Genomic DNA, 6,000 nt, shown 5'->3' with positions numbered 1-6,000 from the left:
TGACATTTGCAATCTTCCAGTTCTCCAGGACCATGACAGAATCAAGTGATTCTTGAAAGATCATGACCAATGCATCTGTTATCTCTTCAGCAACCTCTCTCAGGACTCTGGGACGTAGTCCATCTGGTTCAGGCGACTTATCCATCTTACGACCTTTGAGCTTTCTAGCACTTTTTCCTTTGTAAAAGCAATGGCACTCACTCCTGCTTCCTGACACTCACAGACCTCTGGCACACTTCTAGTGTCTTCCACAGTGAAGACAGATGCAAAGTACTCATTAAGTTCATCTGCCATTTCTTTGTCCCTCATTACTGCCTCACCAGCATCATTTTCCAGTGGTCCAATATCAACTCTCACCTCCCTTTTACTCTTTATATAACTGAAAACCTTTTGGTATCCTGCTTTATATTATTGACTAGTTTGCCCTCATATTTCATTTTTTCCCTCCTTATAGCCTTTTTAGTTGCCTTTTGTTGGATTTTAAAATCTTCCCAATCATCCAATATCCTACTCAATTTTGCTACCTTATATGCCCTTTCCTTAGCTTTTATGTAGTCCTTAACTTCCCTTGTCAACCACAGTTGCCTACTCCTGCCATTTGAGAACTTCTTCTGTGGGACATATTTGTCCTGCATCTTGTGAACAGAGGCAAGGCCACTGTTACTTCTCACAGGTAGCTCATCCCCCACAACAATACTCAAAATGGAGTACTTATTGCTGAGGCAGATGGCCATAGAGGTGCTCTCCATACCTGATCTTCTCCCTTCACTCTCCTGACAGTCACCCATTTATCTGTCTCCTGTAGTCTTGGGGTAACTACCCCTCTGCAACTCCTTTCTATCTCCTCTTTAGTTTCCCTAAAAAGCCGAAGGTCACGAAGTCTTGGCTTCAGTTCCCTAACACGGTCTCTAAGAAGCTGCATCTCAATGCACCTGGTGCAGATGTGGCCATTGGGGAGGCTGGTAGTCTCCTGGATGTTCCAAACCTGACATCCAGAAAAGAACACTGGCCCTGTAGACATACCCCCTATTCTCTCAAAACTTAATTAAGAAAAAAGGAATAAGAAATAAGGCATGAACTTACCTACTTACCTTGTCTCCATCTGTTTTCGCCAAAGCCTTACCACTTTGACTCAGGCCGCTCCCACAATGGCCGCTCTGCTAAATGGTATCCCTCTTTTATGGAGACTGGGTTTTTAAAGCTCTTTGCTGGACTTGCATGGGAACGCTTATACTGCATCTGTGCAGTACTCCAATCAAAAACTTTTTCAATGCACAAGTCAGGAGATGGATACAAGAAAATTTCCAAGTCACTGAACATCCCTTGGAGTACAGTTCAGTCAATCATCAAGAAATGGAAAGAACATTGCACAGCTGTAAACCTGCCCAGAGCAGGTTGTCCTCAAAATCTGAGTGCCGTGCAAGAAGGGGATTAGTGAGGCAGGCTACCTAGAGACCTATGACAACTCTACAGGAGTTACAAGCTTCAGTGACCGAGATGGGAGAGACTGCGCATACAACAACTGTTGCCCAGGTGCTTCACCAGTTGCAGCTTTATGGGAGAGTGACAAAGAGAAAGCCACTGTTGAAAAAACCCTCATGAAATCTTGGCTAGAATTTGTCAGAAGGCATGTGACAGTCATTGAAGTCAGCTGGAAGAAGGTTCTATGGTCTTCTGAAACCAAAATTGAGTTTTTTGGCCATCAGATTGAATGTTAAGTTTGGCGTAAGCCAAACACCACACATCATCAAAAACACACCCTCCCTACCATGAAGCATGGTGGTGGCTGCATCATGCTGTGGGGATGCTTCACTGCAGCAGCTCTGGAAGGTAGAGGGTAAAATGAATGCAGCAAATTACAGGGAAATCCTGGAGGAAAACCTGATGCAGTCTGCAAGAGAACTGCGACTTGGGAGAAGACTTGTTTTCCAGCAAGACAATGATCCCAAGCATAAAGCCAGTGCTACAAAGGAATGGCTTAAAAACAACAAAGTTAATGCCCTGGAGTGGCCAAGTCAGAGTCCAGACCTCACTCCAATTGTGAATTTGTGGCTGAACTTGAAAAGGGCTGTTCACTCACGATCCCCTGCAATATGACAGAACCTGAGCAGTGTTATAAAGAAGAATGGGGAAAAATTGCAGTGTCCAGATGTGCAAACCTGATGGAGACCTATCTACACAGACTCAAGGCTGCAATTGCTGCCAAATGTAAGTCTACTAAATACTGACTTGAAGGTGGTGAATACTTATGCAATCAATATTTTGTGTTTTATATTCATAATTAATTTCAATCACTTTGTAGGGATCTGTTTTCACTTTCACATAAAAGTCTTTTTCTGTTGATCAGTGCCAAAAAAGCCAAATTAAATCCATTGTGATTCAATGTTTTAAAACAATGAAAAATGAATACTTCCAAGGAGGGAGGGGTGAATACTTTTTATTGGCATTGTTTCTCTACCTTTCTAAGCTAGGATTCAAAGATATTATTATTCTAGGTAAAGGGCAAAATTTATCACATCATGTTTCTTGTCTAGCTGTAGAAAATGCAGGAGATTGAAGAGATGTTTTAAATTTCCCTTGACTCTTAAGTTTTCCAATAGGAACTTTAAGTTTGACAGACAAGATTAATCTTTGGTTCACTTTGTTATCTCACCTACTGGCTCAGAGTTGTTCATTTTGTTTGAGTTGGTGTTGGAAAGGAATCACTGAGTGTTACCATCATCACCAACTAACTGGACTTTGGCAACTTGCTTTTGTTTGTTAGTGACAGTTTATTTACAGGTGCATAAGGAGAACAGCGCAGTCCCTCTCACTGAATTGTTATGAAGTTACAGCTCAAGATTGCTAATTGTTTTACAGATTTTGATTCAATACACTTTGTGCATCTTCAAATCTATTATCTTCATATTTAACTACAAATATAATACATTTCAGATGTTAAAAATCATTCAAACGTATGCATCAAGGGCCAATAATACTTGAGAACTAGTGAAATAACTGTCCAATAACTAATAAATGCCATCGAGCTGTTACCTGCCTTTTATCTTGTCTGCGTAAGTTTGGTGGCCTTGGCTCTCAGGTGTTGAACAGAGAAGTCATGCAAAGAGGAGCTAGGTTCTCAAGGTTCGAGTTTTGCTTGGGTAGCCATGTTGAGCTAGATAACCACGCCTCTGTCTCACAATCTCTCAGCTCTTGCCTTGATACAAATTGCCTACTCCCCCATTTTGGCCTGACTGAGGCTCACAAAGCCTCCTAAATGATGCCATCAGGCGGGAACGGCTGTTGAAACTTTGCACTTCGGGCCATTACCCCACAGGGTGATTTCAGACAAGAACAAATATCACAACTAACTGTAATATGGTCCCCAATGCCCACCATAGATTGGGACTGCCCTGACCTCCCATTAGGAAGTGAAGCCAGCTAAAGGGTTCCCAAGGTAAAGATGGAATCCATGCAAATCCTGGCCAACCTTTCTGACTTTGTCAGCTTCCAACTGAATATGTACGGCCAAATGATTGGTATTTTTTGGATTTATCAGAGATTATGTGCAACAATCCTAGACAATAATGGCACAATACCACTTTGCTCAGCCAGTAGGTAATCTAATGCTTTCTGATCTGGAGAGCCACAGTAGGCATTGCTGCCATTCAACTGTGCTGTCCTTAATGGGCTGGCTGGTGTCATGTAATGCTAGGGTCAGCTCCACTGCCAAGGCTGTATTGATGCTCTCATGAGCTAATCTGGCAGGTCCTCAGAATGGAGACACTATTTTCCAGAATTGCTGAGATTCTGTGATAGTCCTTCAATGACAATCCCGTACAATTGAACGTAGGGAGAGTGATGGCGATGATACCCCCAGCAATCAGTGGTGGGCCTTGTGGCCACACATCCACTAGGTACCATTGACAGGGTTTGAAGGGTAGTATAAACATTGTACATATTGTTTTCCAATTCTAATCCCAGTCCATGGTGGTTGCAATAATAGACCTCAGCCTGAGTTTCATGAAACAGCTTAAGAGATGGCTTAAGGTTTATGTAATCCATCATTGAAAGGCTGATACAATTCCTTAAAGCAGATGCATAGACAAGATTCTACTTTATGACCCTATCTGCCTGTGCCACCAAATTCAATGAATTATGAAACTGCATTCTCAGATCCCTTTGTTCAACTGCACTCCTCAGTGCCCTGCCATTCACTTTGCAAGACCTGGCCCGGAGCACAAAACTTGGTACTTGCCTGCATTAAGTTTCATTTGCCAGTTTTCAGTTCATTTTTCAGGCTGGTCCAGCTCCTGCTGCAAGTTCTGATAGTCTTCCTCCTTGTCCACTACACCTCCAGTCTGGGTGTCATCCACAAATTTACTGATTCAATTAACCACATTGTCATCCAGATTGTTGATATAAGATGACAAACAACAACAGACCCGTCACTGATCCCTGTGGACTCCATTAGTCACAGGCCTCCAATCACAGAGGCAACCATCTACTACCACCCTCTGGCTTCTCCCGCAAATCCAATGTCTAATCCAGTTTACTACCTTAACTCGAATGCCAACTGACTGAACCTTCTTGACCAAACTCCCATGCAGGACCTTGTCAAATGCCTTGTTAAAGTCTATGTAAAGGAGAAGAGGGGAGGGGGAGAGGGAATTTAAGCATTCCGTAGATCAGCTCATTTTGAGGATAAGGATTATTTTGACTCCTGCTACTTACTGCTGTAGAGATTTGTTTTTTGCCTTTTGTATTGCACCTGTGCTAGTTCTAATAAAATGTTTTCTTGTGGCCCTGAACATGTGTTTGTTTGCGAATACATATGTTAATACACTGAGCTGAACCAGGAAAGAACACAAATGAATGTTAAAATAATTTTTCTTTACACACATCACACCATAATTATACTGGCTTATCAGTAGAATTGGGAAAGGATTGGTAGCCTGAACATACCAGGGTACCACTTGCTCATGACGTGGCTCCAGTATCAACTAGGAAATCTAATTGTCATCCATTGTAGAAGTGGGAACGTTAGCCAAATGGGCTACTTAAAGTAAACTGCATAGTCTGTGGTGCCAATGGCAGTGGAAGTGGGAACTGGCTATTTGCAAAATTGCCTTGGTACTGAGGCAAAGCACTCCACGCACCAATGTCCCACTCTTCCCCCTAACAATCCCATGGGGCTGTCCCCAGAGCAGAGACAATTATTTTATCCTCATCTCCCCTGACATTTTTCACTCTTATGTTGTAATTGCCTTTGACAATTTTGTAAGATGCTTACAACTTTAACTCTTCCTCACCTTTGCATCCCACAAAAGTGAGTGGACATCTCAGTTTCCAAGATCATCTGGAAGAACACATATTTGTTAAGATCCTTGTCTGTCCTTTGTACAACACCGTATCTTACGTCAATCCACAGTATGAGTGTGAAAGCTTTAACAAGTTTTAACAAAGACGAAGGTCTTGCTCTAAGTAAGAACTGGAATTCGATTGTCAACAATGTGAAACAACAGAAACCTGATTGGATGAGGACTAACCAATCAGGAGGGATGACGGGGGGGGGGGTATAAATACCATTGGACCAGATGTGCCCAGGTGCCATCCCTGATGAAGATGGCAGAGTTTGTCATTGAAATTTTAGTTAAAGCCAAAATCTGTACCTGGCTGGAAGCCTGAGAAGAGTTTGTTCGTAGATACTTCGGTTTATTTTGTGATATGATTGTATCTACATTTTGGGGTGCATCATATTCTAATTCATGTGTAGTTTTAAGTTAACTTTGTTGGTAATTAAAAATGGCATGTCCTGGTGCCTTAAAATGGGCAGTTCACTCTCAGTAGCAGGGAGAGAGAAATTGAGCTTCCAAGAGTTCACAGTGGGCAGAGTATGAAATTGTTATTGTGTTTTCTCATAGACATATTTTCGTAAATACTGGCAGTTTTCTTTTCACTATTTTCACTTAATTTTTGTAAGTTTGATTTTCTGACGTACAGAATAAATACCCTTGCACG

Source organism: Mobula birostris, chromosome 6, assembly GCF_030028105.1.
Source record: "Mobula birostris isolate sMobBir1 chromosome 6, sMobBir1.hap1, whole genome shotgun sequence".
NCBI lineage: Eukaryota > Metazoa > Chordata > Chondrichthyes > Myliobatiformes > Myliobatidae > Mobula > Mobula birostris.
This window is presented reverse-complemented; position numbering follows the sequence as displayed.